The 22,847-nt window shown below is 38.8% G+C and overlaps 1 protein-coding gene across 8 annotated transcripts in view; it reads left to right on the top strand.

Annotated features, from left to right (window-relative positions):
- The window catches only part of CRACD (capping protein inhibiting regulator of actin dynamics), a 286,413-nt gene that overhangs the window by 155,803 nt on the left and 107,763 nt on the right, over positions 1–22,847 (top strand). The window contains exon 1 of one of the 8 annotated variants that reach the window (XM_070505797.1): positions 5,265–5,402. The exons of the other annotated variants lie outside the window; for them this stretch is intronic. The gene's annotated coding sequence lies outside the window, so the exon portion shown is untranslated. Of the gene's footprint in view, positions 1–5,264; positions 5,403–22,847 lie in introns of those variants that run through there. 8 annotated transcript variants of the gene reach the window in all.

The following is a 22,847-nucleotide window of genomic DNA, read 5'->3' as shown; positions in this document are numbered from 1 at the left end:
AACAGATAGGGAGATAAAATACACCCTTGTCTGACACCTTTGCCTAGAGGAAACCATTCTGTCTCTCCACATCCTGTCCTGACAGTGGCTTCTTGTCCATAATACGGGTTATGCATCAAGACAGTCAAGTGCTGAGGGACGCCCATTTCCTTCAGAGCAGCCCACAGCTTTTCATGATCCACGCAGTCAAAGGCTTTATTATAGTCTATAAAACATAGATTAATCTTCTTCTGAAACTCTTTGCAGCACTCCAGTAGCTAACAAATAATCGCACGTAGATCTCGTGCCTCTCCCTTTTCGAAATCCAACTTGGACGTCAGGCCTTTCTTGCTCCACATAAGGTAAAAGCCTTCATTGCAGCAGCTTGAGCATCACTTACCTGCATGGGAAACGAGAGCAGTGGTCCTATAGTGACTGCACTCCTTGGCATCTCCTTGCTTGGGTATTGGGATACATAGTGAGTGTTTCCGTTCTGTAGGCCACTGTTTTGTTTCCTATATTTGTTGGCATAGTCTTGTTAGGACTTTGACAAATTCAGTCTCTGTGACTTGAAATAATTCTCTCAATATCCCATCTACCTCTGGTGACTTATTTCTTTTTAGTACTTTCAGGGCAGCTTTCACTTCACTTTTCTAAAATTACAAATTTTTCCTCATAGGAATCTTCTTCAAAGGAGTCTGTCATCCTTTCATCTCTTCTGTATAGATCTTCAGTATACTGTTTCCACCTTCCCTTTATTTTCTCCTGATTAGATATGTGCTTTCCTGTTGGTCATTCTGCATTCCTAATCTAGGTTTAAATTTTCCTTTGATTTCTTCAGTCTTCTGCAAGACACTTCCTATTCTTTCTTTTTTGTTGTTTTCTTCTATATCTTTGCGTTGGTCATTATAGTTCACCTTAAGGAATGGCTATATAACCTGTAGGGTCCAGTGCAAAATGAAAACGTGGGGCCTCTTGTTCAAAAATTAAGAATTTTAAGACAGTGCAAGCAAAGCATTAAAACAAATGCAGGGCCCTTTGGGACTGCACAGGTTACATACCTACGAAGCTGGCTGTGCTCACCTTAGCCTTACCTTCTGACCAGGGTATCCTGTTTCTGAGAGAGGGGACATAGATGGTACCCCCAATCATCCTCTTTCTTTTTTGAGTTCATCTAGTACTTACCTCCGTTGTGGGGCTACCAGCCTTCTAATCGTTGGGACAAAACTACTCTTTGAGAACCAGACACAGGTGTTGTAGAGGAGGAAAAAATTCTTCTTCCTTCTACCCTCCTTGGTTTTCCACCTGTGACCCTGTAAATTGGCCTGACAAAGACAGATTAATGAGGGAAAAGGGAAAAATAAACAGAAGTTTATTAACATGTGCATCACACTTACACATGGGAGTACCCAGAGATGAGTAACTCCACGGAATGGGTAGAACTTGGGCTTATATGGTATCTTAGCAGAGGAACAATAAATTTTTAGAGAAGTGACTAGACAAAGGAAAAAGACTTCGAGTTTCTAGGGGCAGCAAATTGTTAAAAGGCAAATATATGGGGAAACTAATGGATGATAAGAGCTAGTTAGTAAGGTTTGTTGTGTAGATTTCTCTGGTGCATCTCTAGACTGGCGCAGGTCTAAAGTTGTCTCTGGTGGTTAACTTTTGTCCTTTCTGGTAGAAAGAGGAAGGGGCAGGGACACCTTTGTAAATTTATGTCCTGCTTTTAGGCAAATAGAGAGCAGAGAGCATTTCTTCTATCTACTTCCTCTCAGTTGCCTTCAGCTCAAAATAATCTTTATGCTAAAGTGTCATATTTTGGGGGTGGCATATTCTTGGGTGGCATTTTCTGCTATCCTACAGTGCCCTCTCTGGAAAGATGTAGCCCCATGGGCCCATGACTTGAAACCTTGTGCCTATTCACACAAGACTGCCTTTCCTTCAGGTGGACACAGCCCTATGCTACAGTACCTAGCCTGGCACTTGGTGAATGGCAGGAAAGCTGGATTTCATTCACCTCTAGCATACTTGGCTGGGCATCCTCATGCAGGGAGCAGCCTGCATAATCCTACATAATCGCCTAGCCTAGGGAACAACCTGGCGCTCCTTTGTCACAGAGTGGCAAGATCTCTAGGCTAGAATGTCCTTTCTCCTTAATAGTTTACACATGACAGTCCACATCCCTTGATTTGGGGTCCTTGAGTACCGAGGCTTCTCTGGTTTGCCCTCTAGCCATAGCTCTTTGACCTTTTTATTGGTTATTTTTGCTCACTTATTTTTACCATTCCTTTTCTTATGATTAAGAATCGTCTATTATTGGGATCTGGCAATCCATCTACCCAGCTTCACTGAATGAGTTTCTTTAGCAGCAGGCAAACAGATTCATTAGACTCTCCCTTTATCTTTCTGTTCTAAGCTGATGGGTGGGGTTTTAGGTCTCATCCTAAGACGATATATGTTTAAACAGAGAAAAGAAATTAATGAGATAGAAGAAGAGAAAAATGAATCATTGTGATCTTTATAGTCTTTTGTAATTCCTGGCTACCTTTGCCTGAGAGTAAGCCAGGGAAAGATGAGGCCTGAGGTAAGAGAAGAAAAGAACAAGTGAAGTTGGGTTCTTAAGAGGGTTTTTTTTTTTGACTAGATTCTGACATTAAAAATTAAAAGGACGTCAGATTCCCTTTCTTTCCCCCACCCACCAAAAATAAATAATGCGCTCACCCAGAAAGAGTTATGGGACATAAAATCTGTTCATATTGGCCTTTTAAATCCCTGCGTATGTTCCTACCATGAAATGAGATGAGAGTGGCAGGAGAGCCGTGCTGGGCTGCTGTACGACCATCCAGACTGGTATTCAGATTCCGGTTCTGGCAAGGAATGGATTGAGGTGGGACAGGGGCTGTGGGGATGTACTTTAGAAGAGCTGAAATCATCCAAACTAGACTACTAGGCCCCCATGAACTTTCCAAAATTCTTTTATAGCCTGTTTAAATGTTTTGTTTGTATGCATGTATGTGTGTGTCTGTGAGCATGCGTGTGTGTGAGCGTGCAAGCATGCACACAAGCATGTGTGTGTGTGTTGGGGACAGGACTGGAAGTTAAAAGTCCAGTACTCATTGTGGAAAAAAATACTTTCTTTTATTTATTTGCTTAGGTCCTCAGATTTGTTTGCCATTTCTGATGGCAGAAATTCAGGGTTTATGGTTTTGAAACAGATTACGGTATTCCCATGGATCAGTGTTGTACCTATGAACTTAGAGATATTCCATATGAACAGATTTATAAACAGATATACAATAAGTGTGCATGTGTTCTTGCTCACCTCTTCTCTGGATAAATCCAGAATTTATAGGAATGTGGGTTTCTCGCCATTAAAAATATTTAAGGCAGACTAGAAGAATATTTTCTTTGATTTTTATTTGGAAACTTCCTTTTACTCTCCCATTTTGTTTTGTTCTTGATAAAAGAATCAGACCTCTAGGTTAGTGTAAATTATTCTGTGCTTATTTTACTAGTTAGGAGGTAAGTTTGACCATAGAGAAGAGCAGGATCCAAAATAACTGTAACTTAGATACAGTTGAAGTTTATTTCTCTCTGGTTGACTGCTCAGGGTAGACAGTTCAGGGACAATATAGTGGCTTTACTCCATAAGGACATCTGGGACCTAAGTTCCTTCTCCATGTTGCTTGGCCATCTCTATTGTGCGTGTTTCATCCATATGGTCCAAGACGACTTGCTACCACGTCCATGTCCTGTGCACCAGGATGGAGGGAGGGGAAGAAAAACAGCAGATGCCTTCCCTTTAGGCACACGTCCTAGAAGTTACTTGTATCCCTTTATTCAGAACTTAGCTGTAAACTTTTTAGCAGGTGGCTGGGTACCCAGCTGAAAATCTTGGAGTTCAGCATCATTGAGGAAAGGGAGACTGGATCCTGGGGCGTAGCTGTCAGTCTGTGAGATCATATTCTCTTTGAGATCATATTCTACTCATCACATTTTGAACCCAGAAGACTAAATGTTGTATGACATAATTAGCTTATTAAGAAGGGAGACACAAAATCTGACTTTAAATAGAAATGGCTTCCATATCATAAGTCGATTTTGATCATTTACCAGTGGCTGCCAGTGCTACTGTGTTAAGAAAGATTGAGGGCTATATTTACACTGAGTAGGAAAGTAATTAGATGATCAATAAGTGATACCTTCCCTGGGCACAGCATAGGAGGACAATGTCATGTATTTGCTATCCTTAGTCTTAATTCAGAGAGCAACTCCTATAAAGTCATAGAGTCTACCGTAGGTAGCACTGTTAGGAATGTTTTCTTTCTTCCACAGTGGTTCATTCCACTGCCAGCAAGCAAGGTTTTAAATTTGGGGATGGGGTTGGGGCTTTATATATAAAGGAAGTACCACCCAGTGGAAAGGAAGGTTTAACTGAATGACCAATTGAATAAATTTTTAGAATACTCAGGTAAACCCGAGGGCACTAAGAAAGCCACCCTTATGTGATCATACTCAGGGAAGAAAGTGTGAAAAACTGATTGATAAGAATCCGTTAATTTTCTCCTTGCTCTGAACTTGTTTATATGACTGAATTAGGAGTTTAAAATACTCTGTGTACTGAATGTTTTACTTTACCTTTCTATGTATCTCCTCTCTTCAGCTAGACTATGAGCTCTTGAGAAACAAGTCTAAATGTGACATCTCTGTGTCTCTGACAGTCTCTAGCATCTCTTACGATGCAAAGAGAGAGCGCAATAGATACTCATTGATTGCTGGATAGAAACCATTCGTGGTGCTCTGGTTAGCACTATTTTTTTTCCCAAGGAGTTTGCTTACTGCATAAGCATTACAATCCTCAATTTATCTTTCGGACACTGAGGTTGAAGGTGACTAAGTGAATTGTACCATCCCTTCCGGTGGTTCTGAATGCATTATTGATTAGCAGCAGAATTGACTAGCATAAATGGCAGTTGAGGATTTTCTTCCTCTCTTGTACCTTGTGTCGTTTTGGCAGGAGAAGTGAAGGGCAATTTTCAAGCTTCTCCAAGAGCTGCATGGTAAATAATTGCTGGATAAATTAATATCCTCTTCTAGATGAGAGCAAAACAAGGGGCCAGATCTGGCTGTCCTGATTTTGCTTTCCTTGTTCAGCCCACTGGCGGGAGTCGCCCTTGCTCTTGGTTCAGGTCCCAGCTCCTCCCTTGCTTGTCTGTAACTGTGAGTGAGTCATGGCAACCTTGCTGGTCCTCCTTTTTCCAACTGTCAAAAGAGAGATGAGTTGCCACCAGATGATGTCTTAAAGTGCCTCTGACTTCTGGAATGGAAGACGCTCTGGAAACCCAAAACGTTGCAGTAAGTGGACTCTTTGCGTGATAAGTAACTCATTTTCTCTTCTCCCCTCAACCAAATTTTCTGCTGAGGTAAGTAATGTGGAGTGGGTTTTTTTGTTTTTTTCTTCAGCTTTTAGTTCCTTTTGTGTATGTCTGGCCTTGTAATTGTGGTGAATAAATGCTATAATTATAACCCTTTTTGACAGCTCTGTAATTTAATTGTAATTTGCTCTGAGCATCTTTTTAAGACAATGATGAGTACTGAAGATGCAGCTGTTCCAGTTTCATCTGCTAAACTGACAGGAATGGTTGAAATCATAGTCCCAGCAACTGTGGGAACTTCTGATCTATTCAAGGCCAAATATAGAGATATACTCTGTGTGTGTGTGTGTGTGTGTGTGTGTGTGTGAGTGACCACTTTTTGTACCCTGGTTTGGCAAAAGTGGCCGTGTGGTAGTTAGAGAGAGGCATCATTTAAAATTAGCTTTTGCATAAATATGTAGATTATTCTGAAGAGGAAAATCTTTTGGATTTATTTCTGCAGTAAGCTATGTGTCTTCTGTTAACATTCAGAGGTGGTGCCTCTGTTAACCTGAACTTGATTCCTGGCAGCATTGGCTGGGGGTCCTGGAGATCCACTGGTCATCAGGTGTTGTATTAGTTTGCTAGGGCTGACATAACAGAGTTCCACAGAATGGGTGGCTTAAACAACAGAAATTCATTGTCTCACCGTTCTGGGAGCTAGAAGTCCAAAATCAAGGTGCTGGCAGGGTTGATTCTTTCTGAGTGCTGTGAGGGAGAAGCTGTTTCATTCCTCTCTCCCAACTTTCGGTAGCCTCACGTGTTCCTTGGCTTGGACGTGATGTTCTCCCTGTCTTCACATTGTCTTCCCTCTGTATGTGTCTGTACAAATTTCCACTTTTTATAGGGACGTCAGTCATATTGGATTAGGGCACACCCTAAGACCTCGTTTTAACTTGATTACTTTTGTAAAGACCTTATCTCCAAATAAGGTCACATTCTGAGGTCCTAGGGGTTAGAACTCCACGTATCTTTTTGGGGGAGACAAAATTTAACCCATAACAGATGTCTCCTTGAACATGCAGGAATTTTCTTCCTATAAATTATGGCTGCAAATAATTGGAGCTTTTGGATGACTGCAGGAAGACTCTCACAAGAATTATTTATTTTATGGTGATACTGTTCCTTTCATTTATTTTGAGCTATAACACAGAGCAGTTAAATCTGCCGTCTTTCCTGATATTTGGCCAAGTAATGGTGGTGGAACCTGGTCTGCCTTTTGACTTTCACTGCCCTGAATACAGCTTACAGAATCTGATGCTATGAAACAATAAATCAGGGCAGGCCACCTCAGAACTTTGTAACTGGTAGATGAATTGAAGATGAATTCATCTAATTGGAGATGAATAACACAAGTCTCCCCCGAGCCAACTTCTTCCCCTCCGCCCACTACTACTCCCTGTTGCAAGAAGGAGTTTGAAGATAAATCAAGAAGATGCTCCTGATATCAGGAGATTTCTTCACTTGAGGATTCTGGTGGGCTAGACCACAGTTTGTTATGAAACAGAAATTTGAAAACAGTATCTAAGATTAAGTGAATAAAATGGAAGGAATGGAGATTGCTTGATGTGAGGGAAATAGCAGTGAACTGAATATTAGGAAAACTGACCAGTCAAGGTTCTGCAGTTGACTGACATGACCTTGGACATGTAAATTCGCCTTTCTGTTTACGCAGTGGACAGGGCGGGCTTTGGATCAGTAGGCCATCTCTCAGGTACCTTCCAGCTTAAAGTCCTGTGATTCCAGGGTTACTTCTGCATAAAGAAGCAGCAGGTAGATAGGAGTTATTTAGGTCAGTGCTCAATTGTATGTGTTTGGTGAAGTCTTAGAAGGTGTTAGGTAAGAGATTCAACATAATCTATGAAAATGTAATGATTATTTAGTGCATTGAGGCTTCCAGTAGGTTACGCTCAGAAACCCACGGTATAGTGTGGGTACAGAAGGCAGGCGCTGGTCTGGAGGGCCTCCTCCACTCCAGCACTTTGATCAGCAGCCACACCTGTATCTTTATCACCGCTCAGGTGTATTCTACAGCCAAATTCTTACTTTTCCCATAAGCTCAAATATCCTAAACATGCAGGAAAAGGTAATAAGATTCTAGGCTTTGTTTGCTTGCTAGATTAGCACAGGGAGCTAATCAGGAGGACTTGTGATTTCTAGTTTCTGCTCTTACGACCAACTCATGGCTCTCCATTAATAAGCCCTTCGAGCTTCACTCTGCTCCCGAAGAAGTGAATGGGAGGAGTTTAGTTGGTAGATGCCTAAGGGAAACTTGGTCTTGTTTGAAGGAGTTGGATAGCTTGCTGGAGCCTGTTGGCGAAAGGACCACACGCCTCGCTGCAGCTCTTGATGTACAATGTGAATAATACAGGATGTTGATTTCCAGGACCATCTGGAATGAAGACAAGCCAATAATTCATTTCAGTGGACTAGTAATTTTTTTACAAGCCTGGCTTTTGATATTCTTTGTGGAATCCTGTTCTTTGAACTTAGGACCTTTGGAGAAGGAGTTGGGTTGGCCATAAGGCATGATTATTCATTTATTAAACACTGACTAGAACAAATAATAGTTATGGCATGCTGTGACATGCGCTATATTATAGGTTTGAATGAAGGACTCTGTGAGCCAAATGGAAAGGGGAAATTAGTTCTGTGAGGAGGAAGCGAGGGCAGGCTTCCTAAAGGATGTAGCTTTTTAGCTGGGTCTTGAAGGATGGGCAGAAAGTAAAAGCTAACTAGATGGAGAAGTGAAAAGAAGTTCCAGGCAGAGAGATAACCATGGACAAAGAAGAAAGTGCTTGATATATTCAGAATCCAGCCAGTCATCCAACATGCGTGGGACTCAGGATTTATAGTGAAGAGTGACAGGGCACACCCCTGGACAGGGGGTAGGTTAAGGCTAGCTTATGAAAGATGTTCAATGTTGTGTCATGTTGGGGAGTTGAACTTGATCCTGTAAGAGAGAGACACTGAAAGGTTTTTTCTTTTATTGAGGTATAATTGACTTATTATGTTAGTTTTCAGTGTACAACATAATGATTCAGTATGTGTATATATGTTGTGAAATGATCACCACAAGAAGTCTAGTTAACATCTGTTGCCATACATAGTTACAAAAATTTTTTTCTTGTGATGAGAACTTTTAAGATCTGTTCTCATTGGGTGCATATATCGTTTTGAGTTAGTGTTTTAGTTTTCTTCAGGTAAACACCCAGAAATGGAATTGCTAGATCATGTGGTAGTTCTACTTTTAATTTTTAAGGAACCTCCTAAAAGTTTTTAAACATGATTAGGTCTGTGGTTTAGGAAGATCATCCTGACAGCCACATGGAGTATGGATCAGTGGGTGCAAGACTGCAGAGAGGAAAATGAACATGGAAACCATTGCAATACTCCAGAGAAAAAAGCAAGACGCGTCACCTTAGTTCAAGTGCTCCTTGTCTCTTGCCTGCTGTTACCGTCTTCAGGAACTTCTACGGAGGAGCTTTCATCATAGTCATTGCAAGTTAAGAGCTGCTGCTTATTTTTAAGTTCGTTGGTTCTTTAATTTTTCTTTAATTTAATTTTAATAAATAAGTAATGAATTTCCATATGTCAAAAATTTAAAAGTTTAAAAGGTATAAAGTGAACTCTACTTTCCACCCCGCATGCTACTTCCCCCTCCCCAAGATACCAGTTTTTGGTTGCATGTGACTCCCTAGGGAATTTTTTATGTATATACAAGAATAAATTATTCTATATTCTTTTCCCCCTTATAACAAACATGTATGCCAGACACACTGTTCTTGCTTTTTTCACTGGAGTGTTGCACCATGAGTGTCCTGTAGTCTCCCACAGCCGAGAGTTTGCTGATTGCATCCTAAATTGTAGTTTATATGTTCCTCTGTCCTCTGTATTTTCTGTGAATTGGCCGTTGGATCAAGGCGCTATCAGATTTAGATTAGATTTTTCTTTTCAAGACTACTTCATGGGTGGTGTATTCTTCCAGCAGGGAGCAAATAATATCAGGTTGTCTCATTTTTTTGTGTGGCTTCTAGTACTTTTATGGTTTGATTTTTTACATTTTAATCTTTGCACCACTTGGAGTTTATCCTGGTGTACAGTGTGAGTATAGTTGCAAATTTATCTTTTTCCAGTTGGCTATCCAGCTATCCCAACAACATTTATTGAATGGTTCATCTTTCCCACTGATTTAAGATGCCATTTTTATCATATATTAAATTCCCAGATGTATTTGGGTCTATTTTCTGGGCTTTCTATTCTGTTGCATTGATCCATCTGTGTAATCATGCAATAGTCTCATACCATTTTAATTATTGAGGGTCTATAAAACATCTTAATATCTGGTAGGGCTTGTTTACACTAATTACTCTTCTTTTTCAGAGCTTTCCTCAGTATTCTTTTTTACTGGAATTGCATTTGACCTCTAGGTTAAGGAGAATGTTGTCTTCATGATGTCAGGTTTTCCTATCCAAGACCACGATATGCCTTTCTATTTGGTTATTTGTCTGTTCCTTAGAAGTGTCTCGAAGTTTTCTTCATATATTTCCTTCACATTCCTATCAAGTTTATTCTGAGGTATTTTGTTGTCTTGGCTGTTATAACCGAGGACTTTTCATCCGTTATATCTCCTGTTTGTTGTTTATGAAAGCTACTGAGTCATCCATCAGACTTACTAAATCTGTTTTAGTAGTTTTTCAGTTGACTTTGTTAGTTTTTTCATCATATCATCTGTAAATAGTAATGATTTAACCTATTCTATTCCAGTCTTTTATTCATCTAATTCCTTTCTATTGTATTGGCTAAATCTTTCACTTACTTAATCCTGGTTCAAACATGTTTTTTTCCTCTGTGGCTGGTACTGTTTTACCACATATTTGCTTTTGGCTTAAATCCAGCTTTTCCAGCACCACCTGGCAGCAGGCGACATATCTGCTTCCTTTGCCCTGGAGCTGGGTGCCAGGTATGACCAGCTGGTATCAGATCTAGAGAGGATTGGGTGTCGGAGGATACACGCCTTCAGCCATGTCCTTCAGTCTAAACCTTAGGCTCTTCACTCTCTTATTCTTGCAAGGAAATTAGGTAAACAGCTCTTCATTTGTGATCTTCTCTCAACGTTGTAATTTCTTTTTTCGTTGTTTTTTAAAGATTGGCACCTGAGCTAACAACTGTTGCCAATCTTCTTTTTTTTTCTGCTTTTTGTCCCCAAATCCCCCCAGTTCATAGTTGTATATTTTAGTTGTGGGTCCTTCCAGTTGTGGCATGTAGGACGCCGCCTCAGCGTGGCCTGATGAGCAGTGCCATGTCCACGCCCAGGATGTGAACCAGCGAAACCCTGGGCCATCAAAGCGGAGTGTGCAAACTTAACCACTCGGCCATGGGGCTGGACCCTCAACATTGTAATTTCTTGAATAAAGACATCTTGATTGAATATTCCTCTTCGATGTCTTTCTCTTCTTGATCTTATCTTCTTCTTTTCTCTTACCTCCATTTCTCTCTGCCTCCCTGGACCCTTTTCTTCTTACCTCTCTTTTGATTTCTCTCTTCTCCCTTCAATCTTTCTCTTTCCCCAGGGAAATATGTTTACTTTTGACTCTTGGGATGATTAAATTCTTTTTATAAAAGAAAAATCTTACAGCTGGACTTGCCATGCTTTATTAGGTAGAAATAGTCAGGACTCTCTTTTAGTTCATCATTGTGCAACTGAGGCAGGAACAACAGGGTAGTGGAGCAGGAGCATCATGTCAGAGTCTACCTAATGTCCCCTTGGACCTTTAGGAAGTAATTCAAGAACAGAACGTTGCTTGTTATAAAAGGATTCTCTTAGATACTACTGTATTTTTAGATAGAACTCAGTCTTGGAAACCCCATCTTAAAGCTCTCGCTGTATGGCAAAATTCTAACCATGGAAAGCAAGTGTTCTGACTGCTCATGAACGGTCTCCTTATCCATTTAGACATTGTTCGATATCATCAGAAAATATGGTAAGTGTGTGAGTGAAGCCCTCAAGCAAAAGATTGGGCTTTATCAGATAGCATTGAATGAGCAAAATCTGAAGCTATAAGAAGTGGGGCGTTCTTATCTACATACAGTCTTATATGAGAACGTTGGGCTTTCTTCCAAGCTTGGAATCTTATATTTCATAAGGACACAAATCATGTCTTGCTCATCTTTGAATTTAAGACTCTGACTGACCCAGAGGAGACATATTGTAAGTATTTGATGATTTGGTGAACTAAACTAGACCACCCTGCTAAGGTTTGAGTGCTTATGCCCCCCACAAATTCGTATGTTGAAATCCTGATGTCCACTGTGATGGTATTAGGAGGTGGGGGCCTTTGGGAGGTGATAGGTCACGAGAGCAGAGCCTTCATGAATGGGATTAGTGCCTTTAGAAAAGAGACTCCAGAGAGATCCCTTGCCCCTTCCGCCAGTGAGGATGCAACGAGAAGTCTGCAGCCCAGAAGAATGCCCCCACCTGACCATGCTGGCACCCTAGTCTCGGATTTCCAGCCTCCAGAACTATGAGAAATAAATTTCTGTCGTTTATAAGCCATGCGGTCTGTGGTATTTTGTTACAGCAGCCTGAATAGACTAAGACACAGACCATCCCAGTAGATGGGCACATTTTTGTGATCTAGGAATTTCGGCGTGAGATTGGTGGTTGATGTAGATTGCCTTCTAATCCTCGCATTCCACTGCAGGACGGCTGCTGAGAATGAGGGAAGGAGAAAAGCAGATATCAGAACTATGAAATCAGTTTTCTCAGCTCTTTTTTGTTGGCTCAATTAACCTCTGTTCCTTAGTGGCCGCAGAGGGCTATAATGTAACAAATTTCATTAATGATGATTCTGACTCAGCAAAAAATGGTCAGATTATGTTTTATATACCCTGTTGCTAAGAGAAAATTTATGAAATCCATTTAAGAAAAGATTCCACTAAGAGTGGTAAACATAATGTAAGGGATATACTTTGGGTGACTCAAAAAATCTGCTACTTCCTTATGGTCAGATATTCAAGTTGTTGCTGTAACTACTTTTCCTGAGCATTGATTGTATAAACAACTCATTCTTTTTCTGCCCTAACATTTCATAAGAACGTGAGCATTAGGGAATAATCATAGGTAGACACAGTGCACAAGTGCTAGAAAACTTCAGACCCGAGACACTAGAATGGGTAGAATACCCACTTCGCAAATAGATACAGCTAGACAGAATGGTCAAGTGCTGGGGTCATAGGCCGGAGCAATGGATTGTCAGTAACAGAAGGAAACTTTCTGAATCTGCTGACAGCTCCTGGGTCTCCCTCGCCCAAAACTGCTTTGTGATCTCCTTGTAAAAGGTAGAACCAGATTTTAAAGCAGAGATTGGCAAACTTCTGTACAGGGCCAGATGGTACCTATTTTAAACTCTGTTGCAACTACTCAGCTCCATCCTTGTCGTGCAAAAGTAGCCATAGGCAGTGCTTAAACTAATGGATGTGGCTGTGTTCCAATAAAACTTTATTTTCAAAAACGAGTGTGGGCTCAACCTTGTTTTAGAGAATTACGTGGAGTTTTGAAATGAATGTTGTTTCCCATGATCAACAACAAGTGTGTCATGTATCATACATACAAAGTGTCTTACAGAAGGTAACTATTTTCTAGGACACAGCCCACCAATGATCTACCTAGTCACCTTCTCTCTTTCTCTTTTCTCTCTCCCTCTTACTCTCTCGCTCTCTTAGGAAGTACTTCTCCACCTGTGGTTCAGATCTGGCCCAGCATTGAAGCTGGTCTTTTTTCTTAAGCGGGAGATACGTAAGGAGCATCCAGTCAGCTTTGCTGCTTATTTTGCTTTCACTGTGAACCCAGGTTCAAGTCTTGGATCCCTACCTTAGAGCCCTTCCTGGTACCCCAGTTCCTCTAAGACTGAAATTCTGCCTTATCCTCGTTACCCCAGTCATGTCAGTGACTGTATCCTCATACGATGCTAGGCACTGTATTGAAACGAAAGCAAAAATCGACTTCTGTTACAGAGTACCTACTCTGTGCTAGACACTGGTACATATGCACAAATAAAAGTATATGATAACATTCTTTGCCACCAAAGGATTTGGTCTTTAACAGAAACAGGACTTTAACACATTAAATAATAAAATATAACATAATTTAATTAATGTGGTATAACAATTTTAATAGCTATGGTTTACTACAAGTTCTATTGAATATAATGAGATGTTAAAATGTGCACTTCACACATGAATTGTTTTCGGTGGAAGATTATATCTGCTAGACACTTGTGCGGAGCTCTGTAGAATTTGATTCCAGGTGAGGGTATTGTTATGAGCAATAGCAGTGTGTGTTGGAGAGAGGTAGGAGAGAAGGTTAGATCGGAAAGCACCAGATGGGGAGGAACTGGAAAGCCACTGAGGCTGTGGAGTTTATCAAGAGGACAACAGGGAACATCCAATGATATTTTATGGGGTTTAGTAGAGAGTAAGTTGCAATAGAAGAATGATGGACTAAAACCCAGAAATTCAAATGTCCTGTGTCAACCCTGCTGCTTACTAACCATGGAGTCTTGGAGTCTGCACTTGGAGTCCTGGAGCCTAAGTTTCCTTATCTGTCAAATGGTAAGTGCATATCACAAAGATGTCATGAGTGTAAAATGAGAAGTGAACTTGAAAAATGTTTTGAAAGTCTTTAAAAAAGCTTTACAAATGACAGAAATTGCAATGATATTATGACAGTGGTGATGCAGGAAGAGGATACTTGTGGTTATGAGCAAAATGAATTGTAATGGAAGAAACTAGACTTAAGAGACAATTGAATGGACGGAGGAGGGCCTATGCGCTGCCGTGAATGGATTACCAATGGAGAAGTAACTCAAACACAACAAAAAATCCACAATAAAACTCCATTGAACACATACTACCCCAATGCATCCTTGCTGATACAAATGCCACCTCATGATCATCATAAGCATCAATTCTAAAAGTACTGTATGCTTATGAATAAAGAGAATAAAGGGGGGGGGCCTGCCTTTTTATAACTGCAGCTAGAGGTTAGGCACATAGCAGAATTCAGGAGCTCATTTTCATGTCTGTTGCTCCCACTGATGTCTCTGCAATTTCTTTCTGCATGTCTTATTCTATCTTTCCAGTACCCAGTTCTTTTATTATGGTGGAAAAACAACTAATAGGGTAAAACTCAGAGCAAATAGTACTGCCTAAAAATAAAAATATCTTTTGGAGAAAAGAAAAACATGCCTTCATGTTTGCCTCTGCACTGTGGGTTTGCTGCTTGTTATTTCTTTGTGTCTTTTATCGCCCCTTTACAGCTTGAAAAGGGTCTACTCCCTTCCCGTCTGTTCACCACGTTAATTGGTCTGAGCAGGAAGAAGTTTCTTCAATATAGATCTTCTTCCTGCCTTTGGTTTTAAGTCCATTACATACCCCAGCAGCTTTATTGTTTAACTTCTTAATCTTCCTCTTATCAGTATATATTGGGACACGTCCTTGGTGCCCCTGAGGAGGTTAGGCATGGAGACTGAAATGATCCTTGGCTCCTTTTATAAAAAGCATGCTTAGCTTTTTCTGTATATAATTAACCTTGGGTGATAATCTGGCCTTTTCTGGTTGAATAGCAGGTATATTTCAATTGTTCCATTAAAAAAGATGTTCTGAGCACTGCCATCTGTCTGTGCCGGCCTGGGTGAGAGACAGAGGCAGAAGGCATTGTTCCTGTAATTGGGAGCGTAGAATCCACTTGAAAAGCAGTGGCGTGTTGGAAAAGATTAGACTCTAAATCAGAAGATCTGATTCTGCAGGTAACTTGCTTTATGGCCTGGCTTCAGCTTCTTTTTCTATAAAATGGATGGATTGAATTGGATCAATGATTTTCAAACAGTGTCTTTTAAAGATTTTTGACATTTAGGACCTGTCTACCTTAGAGGGCTGGGCAGGTAGGCCTCTGTCTCCCCAGGCCTCTTCCAAATGCTCCAATCGCTCACTTTTATATATTGTCTCCATATAAAATTTCAAATAAAAGTTTCCAGAGCTAAAAGTATTTGAAAGCATGTGGACCCAATAAGTCCTAACATCTTTTCCAATTTTGATTTTCTGTGAGCCTAAGACTTTGCAATAAAATATGAGAACATAGTATGTGCTAGTTGTGTGACAGAATTCTGTATCAGTCATTCAACAAACATTCACTAAATTCCTTGCAGGTTGCGGAATATCATAGCTCCTGAACATCATAGCTGTCTTCGGTTAGGTACTCTGTGGATTCAGATCAAAATGTATGTGAAATTTAATATGGTTGGTAGTTCTAGAAAATATAGAAGAGTAGAAAAAAAGAAAAAAAGAAAAAAACTGCTGACAGATCCTCCACTTAAAGACAATCACTCTCTCTCTCTTTTTGTTTTTTTGTTTTTGGTGAGGAAGATTGGTCCTGAGCTAACATCCATTGCCAATCTTCCTCTTTTTGCTTGAGGAAGATTGTCCCTGAGCTAACATCCATGCCAGTCTTCCTCTATTTTGTATATGGGACACTGCCACAGCATGGCTTGATGAATGGTGTGTAGGTCTGTCCCCAGGATCTGAACCAGTGAACCCAGGGCTGCTGAAGCAGAGGGTGCAACTTAACCACTAAGCCATTGGGCCAGCCCCTAAAGACAATCATTCTTACACTTCTGATTTATTTTCCTTCAAGGTTGTTTTCCCGTATCTCATGATATTTTAACATAGCTTTGAATATATATACACACACAGTTTTATATCCTGGCTTTTTATTTGATCTTAGAACATGGATGTTTTCCTTAGTGCTATAAGGACAAAGACCAGTGGATGTTGTCTAACAAGGCATAATCAACACGTAGCACAGAGCCTGGCCAATAGTTGGTGCTCAACAGAGATTAACTAATCAGATTATTAGTTAAATGAGTACTATGCAAATGTAAAAATTTTACATTCTGCCTGTTCTGTGATATTAAAACTCCCACTGCCCATCTTCTAAAGCTGAACGTATGAACGTATTAGGATCCTGTGGCTCCACTCCTAAGTGAATACCCAACAGAAATGCACACGTACATTCAGCAAAAGACATCTTCTAGAATGTTATAGGAACAATACTGATAATAGCCCCAAACTAGAAACTGCCAAGATGCCTATCAACATGTGTTGAGATAAATATGTGGATTCACATGAGGAATACAAAACAGCAATGATGATGAACAATCCACAACCAGACACAAAGCCAGACACAGAAGAGTGCATGGCCCACGATTCCACTGAAAAGTACAGGAAAAATCCATCTGTGCTGTTAGAAGGCAGGGGAGGGAGCATTGGAGGGACTTCTGGGTGCTGGTACTGTTTGATTCTTGACCTGGGTGCTGGTTACGTGGTTGTATCAGTTTGCAGAAATTTGTTAAGCTGTACAATTAAGATATGTGCACTTTCTGTGTGTGTATTACACTTGCATAACATTTTTGAAAGAACTTCTGTAGTTTTCTAAATTATAGGTGATTCTCAGTATAGTAGTAAAGAGCTATTAAGTTAAGGATTTGATTGTATTTCACTTAAAAAAGGAGAACTGAATCTCTTATGCATCTATTTATTAAGGTACCCCTTGGATGTATTCCAGTGTCACTGAATACTTCCCTGTTACAGCACTTACCACACTAGGCTGTAATTGTCTATTTTTCTTTTCCCCACACCAGACCATAAGTTTCCTGGGAGCAGGAACACTGTCTTTCTTGGTCAGAATTACATCCTCAGCAGGTAGTGTGTACTCAAGTCCTTGTTGAATGAATGAATGAGAGCTTCACTCAGGGAAGATGTGTGATAGGGGCACTGTCCTGGCTCCCGGTGGTCGTTCTGGTGTTTTATTTATGATGTTCTGCCAAGTTGATGCCTTCTCCTGAGTTTGCACACATTTTATACAGGAGAAAACTGCAGATAAAGGAATATACTGTAAATCACATTAAAAATAGTGCTATAAGAACTGCAGGCAGAATCATATCAGACCAAGACTCTACCCCATCCTTTGATAATCTTTTATCTCTTGAATTGGATTATCTACTAATTATCTATAACTGAATTATATAATCTGCCTTTATATTGGGAATTTATAATTAGTATGGTCTCTATATCGCTTAATTTAAAACCTACATTAAAATATATAGGAAAAGAAAAATATATTCTATATACACATGCAAAAAACAATTGGTAAATGGTGATGTGGTATGCTGAGATTATAAGACCGACGGAGGCATCTCATAAGCCCCCACATAAGCTACAGAAACACCAACAGCAGCAAATATAACTACATTGTATAGTAAGATGGTAAAGTGCCAAATTGTCCACTACAAATAATATATAATGGAGTGCTAATTATGTGCTATATGAATTTGGTGCGAGAAGAGCTAGAAGAAGGAATGGAAATGGCTAATAAGTAAATAAACAATAAAAAATATTCAAAATCATTAGTAGATAAATAACTGCAAATTAAAACAGTGTGAACATTTTCACCTACTAATCAGCAGTTGGTTTGTGTGGATAAATCATGATATGGTATAGAAAAATACAGTCTTTCTTAACAATTGGCATCTTTTTGGAGTAAAATTTTCCAGTGTGTCACAAGTATTAAAATCTGGCTATTCTTTGACCCAGCAATTTAGTTTTTCAGACTTTACGTTCAAGCAGCTATAAAATTGATCCTACGATGATTAATTCATTGAAGAGCATTTATTGAGTATATACTATGCATCATAAAGAAATACGTATTTGCAAAAAATATTAGTGAGTAATGGTATTTATTGCAGTTATGATAACTTATAAACCAACCTGACTCTCCAACAGTAGCGCCATATATAATCCCTCCTTCTTGCCCTTTACCTCATTCCCATTCCTGTCCCCACCGCCATACCCAGGCAACCACTAATCTACTTTCTGTTGCAATAGATTAGTTTACATTTTCTAGAGTTTTATATATGGGATCATAAGGTATATTTGTTCTCCTTTTTGTTTTCTTTAACTCAGCGTAATTATTTTGAATAACTCAGATTCATTTGTTATAGCATGTATCGATGGTTCATTTCTTTTCAGTGTTAAGTAGTATTCCATTGTATGGATATATCCAGGTTTGTTTATCCACTCACCTGTTAATGGATATTTGCGTTGTTTTCCTTTTGGAGCTGCTATGAATGAACATTCTAGTGTAAGTCTTTTATTTCTCTCGGGTATGTTTTCATTTCGCTTGGAATTTCCTCGGGGTGAAATGGCTGGTCATATGGTAGATATATACTTAACTTTTTAAGAAACTGCCAAAGTGTTTTCCAAAGTTGCATTTCCACTAGCAGTATGTGAGTTCCAGTTCTTCCACATACTTGCCAACAATTGTGTGTTCAGTCTTTTTAATTTTAGCTGATGTAATAGACGTGTAATGGTATCTCACTGTGACTTAAAATATACATTTCTCTCATAACTAATTTTGTTGAGGATCTTTTCATGTACTTAGTTACCATTCGTATATCTACTTTGGTGAAATGTTTGTTCAATTCTTTTCCCATTTTTTAATTGGGTGATTGATTTTTTCGTATTATTTAGTTACAAGAATGTTTAATATATTTTAGATACAAGTCCTTATCAGATATATGATTTGGACATATTTTCTCCCAACCTATGACTTACTTTATTCTCGTAACAGTGTATTTCGAAGAATAATTTTTAATTTTGATGAAATCCAGTTTATCAATTTGTTCTTTTATAGATCATGCTTTTAGTTTTGTGTCTAAGACATCTTTACCTAATTCAAGTTCTCAAAAGTTTTTTCCTATGCTTTCTTCTAGATGTTTTATAGTTCTAGGTTTTATAGTTAGTTCCTGGTTCCATTGTGAGTTCGTTTTTATATATGGTGCAAGATGTGGAACAAAATTCTTTTTTTGTTTGCATATGAATATCTAATTTTTCTAGCACCATTTGTTGAAGACTAATATTTCTTCACTAAATTGCCTTTACACCTTTGTCAAAAATCAGTCGTCAATATGTACATGGGCTGGACTCTCTATTCTATCTTTTTATCTTCTTATTTATCTTTTATCTATTTATCTTTATGCCAATACCACACTATCTTGATTACTATAACTTTATAAGTCTTCAAATCAAGCAGGATCATTTCTCCAATTTTGTACATCTTTTAAAAAATTGTTTTGACAACTCTAGATCCTTTGAAATTCCATATGAATTTTACAGTCAGTCAATTTCAACAAAAAAGCCTGCTGAGAATTTGATTGGGATCATGTTGAATCTATAGGTCAATTTGAGGAAGAACTGACAACAGTACTGAGTCTTTCAATCTGTGAATATAATATCTCTTATCAATGTTTTATAGTTTTTCAGTGTATAGGTCTTTCATATCTTTTGTCAGATTTACCCTAAGTGTGTTACATTTTATAAATGATATTGTTTTCAACTTCCAGTTGTTTGTCATCGTTACATAGAAATACAGTTGATTTTTATATATTGATCTTGTATTCTGCAGTCTCATTTACTAACTTATTTGTAGATTCCATAATTTTTTATGTTTTATTGAGATATAATTCACATACTGTAAAGTTCATTCTTTTAAAGTATACAATTCAATGTTTTTTAGTACAAAGCATCACACAACCATCACCGTCTAATTTCAGAACATTTTCATCACCCAAAACACACATCAATACCCATTATCAATTACTCCCCATTCTTCCCCTCCCGATAGCCCCTGGCAATCACTGATCTGTTTCCTGTCCCTGTAGTTTTGTCTTTTCCAGAATGTCACATAAATGGGATCATACAATATGTGGCCTTTTGTCATTGGCTTCTTTCACTTATGAAAACATAATGTTTTCAAGGTTCATCCATGTTGTAGCGTGAATAAGTACTTCATTCCTTTTTATGACTGAATAGTATTACATTGTATGGATATATACCACATTTTGTTCATTTATTCATCAGTTGATGGACATCTGGATTGTTTCTACTTTTAAACTATTATCCATGACTCTGCTGTCAACATTTGTATACAAGTTTTTGTGTGGTGATTCCATCAATTTTAAACTCAGTTTGTTACAATATAAATATTGTTTTTGTCAAAAAGGGAAAATAGTGGGGAAAAAAAGCTCAGAGAAGAAGTGATCATGGTGAGATAGTATTGTCACTGAAGATTTAATAGAGGAAGTGGGACTAGAAATGGGCCTTATAGGATGGGTCAGGTTAGGTAAAAACATGAAGTTGGGAGGAGGGCCGTGAGGTTGTTTCAGATGAGAGGAGAGCATGAGGGAAGGAAAAGCACAATGACTGGAGCCAAGGTGTGGTGCTAGAAAGTGGTCAAAAATAAATATTATGAACAGATCAAGAGCAAATGATGAAGTGTCTTAAACACCAAGCAGAGGTGTATGGACGTGATAAGCCAGGCACTAGGAAGCACTATAGGTCTTTAATCCAATGAGTAATATAATAAATATGATGTTTAGGGATATGTTTCTATAGCAGTAAATAGGAAGTATTAAAAGGTAGAGAGTTTGTGAGAGGAATACCAGCAAGGAGGCAATTGCAACATATTAATAAGGTGACTAGTGAAAGTGGAAAGAAAGGAATAAATACAAGTAACAGTGCCTTAAGTATGGAAGATGTACAGTCCCAACAACATGTTTTGTAGAAATAGAAAAATTCATTCTGAAATTCATGTGGAATCTGAAGAGACTCAGAAGGGCCAAAACAATCTTGAAAAAGAACAAAGTTGGAAATCTCACACTTCCTGATTTCAAAACTTATCACAAAATTACAGTCATCAAAATAGTGTTGCATAAAGACAAACATATAGACCAATGGGATAGAATAGAGGGCCCAGAAATAAACTCTCAAGTGTATGGTCAAATGATTTTTAACATGGGTACCAAGACCATTCGATGGGGAAAGGACAGTCTTTTCAACAAATGATTTTGGGAAAACTGGATATCCACATGCAAAGAAATGAAGATGGACATCACCTCACACCATATATAAAAATTAGGGGCCGGCCCTGTGGAGTAGTGGTTAAGCTCAGTGCACTCTGCTTCAGTGGCCTGGGTTCACAGGTTCAGATCCCAGGCACAGACCTACACCACTTGTTAGCCATGCTGTGGCAGCGACCCACATATATAGTGGAGGAAGATTGCAACAGATTTTAGCTCAGGGCTAATCTTCCTCAGCAAAAAAATAAATAAAAAATAATAAAAAATTAGCTCAATATGGATCAAAGACTTAAATGTAAGTGCTAAAACTATAAAACTCTTAGAAGAAAATATAGGAAAAAAGTTTCATGACATTGGATTTGGCAGTGATTTATTAGTATGACACCAAAGGCATAGGCAACAAAAGAAAAAATAGATAAATGAGACTTCATCAAAAGTAAAAACTTTTGTGCAGCAAAGGATACTATTGAGTGAAAAAATAACCGACAGAAGGAGAGAAAATATTTTGCAAGTTATCTACCTGGTAAGTACTTGATATCCAGAATATGCTAAAAACAACAACAACAACAAAAAACTCCTACAACTCAACAACAACAAAAATCTGATTAAAAAGTGGGCAAAGGACTTAAGTAGACATTTCTCCAAAGAAGATATACAGATGGCCAATAAGCACATGAAAAGATGCCCAGCATCACTAAATCATTAGGGAAGTACAAATCAAAACCACAATTAGATACTACTTCACACCAATTACAATGGCTGTTATCCAAAAAAAAACCCAAAATAAGAAATGTTGGTGTGGACGTGCGAAAGTTGGAACCCTTGTGCATTGCTGGAGGCAATGTAAAATGATGCAACTGCTGTGGAAAATGGTATGGCGATTCATCAAAAATAAAGTGGAATTACTATATGATTCAGCAATTCCACTTCTGGATGTATACCCAAAAGAAACGAAAGCAAGGACACAAACAGATACTTCTACAGCCATGTTCATAGCAGCGTTTTTCACAGTAGCCAAAAGGTGGAAGCAACCCAATTGCCCATTGACAGATGAATGGATAAACAAAGTGTGGTATATACATACAATGGTATATTATTTAGTCTTTAAAAGGAGGGAAATTCTGACACATGCTACAGCATGGATGAACTTTGAAAACATGCTAAGTGAAAGAAGCCATCAAAAAAGGACAAATATTGTATGATTCCACTTACATCATGTATCTAGAGAAGTCAAATTGATAAAGACAGAAAGTAGAGTGGTGGCTGCCAGGCCTCGGGGAAGGAGGGAATAAGGAGTTATTGTTCAATGGGTATGGAGTTTTAGTTTGGGATAATGAAAAAGTTCTGGAGATGGGTGGTTGTGATGGTTGCACAATAATATGAATGTACTTAATGCCACCAAACTGTACACTTAGAAAGGGTTAAAATTGTAATTATTATTATTATATTTTGGTGAGGAAGATTGGCCCTGAGCTAACAT

Source organism: Equus asinus, chromosome 3 (assembly GCF_041296235.1).
Source record: "Equus asinus isolate D_3611 breed Donkey chromosome 3, EquAss-T2T_v2, whole genome shotgun sequence".
In the NCBI taxonomy this organism is placed as follows: Eukaryota; Metazoa; Chordata; class Mammalia; order Perissodactyla; family Equidae; genus Equus; species Equus asinus.
This window is presented reverse-complemented; position numbering and strand designations above follow the sequence as displayed.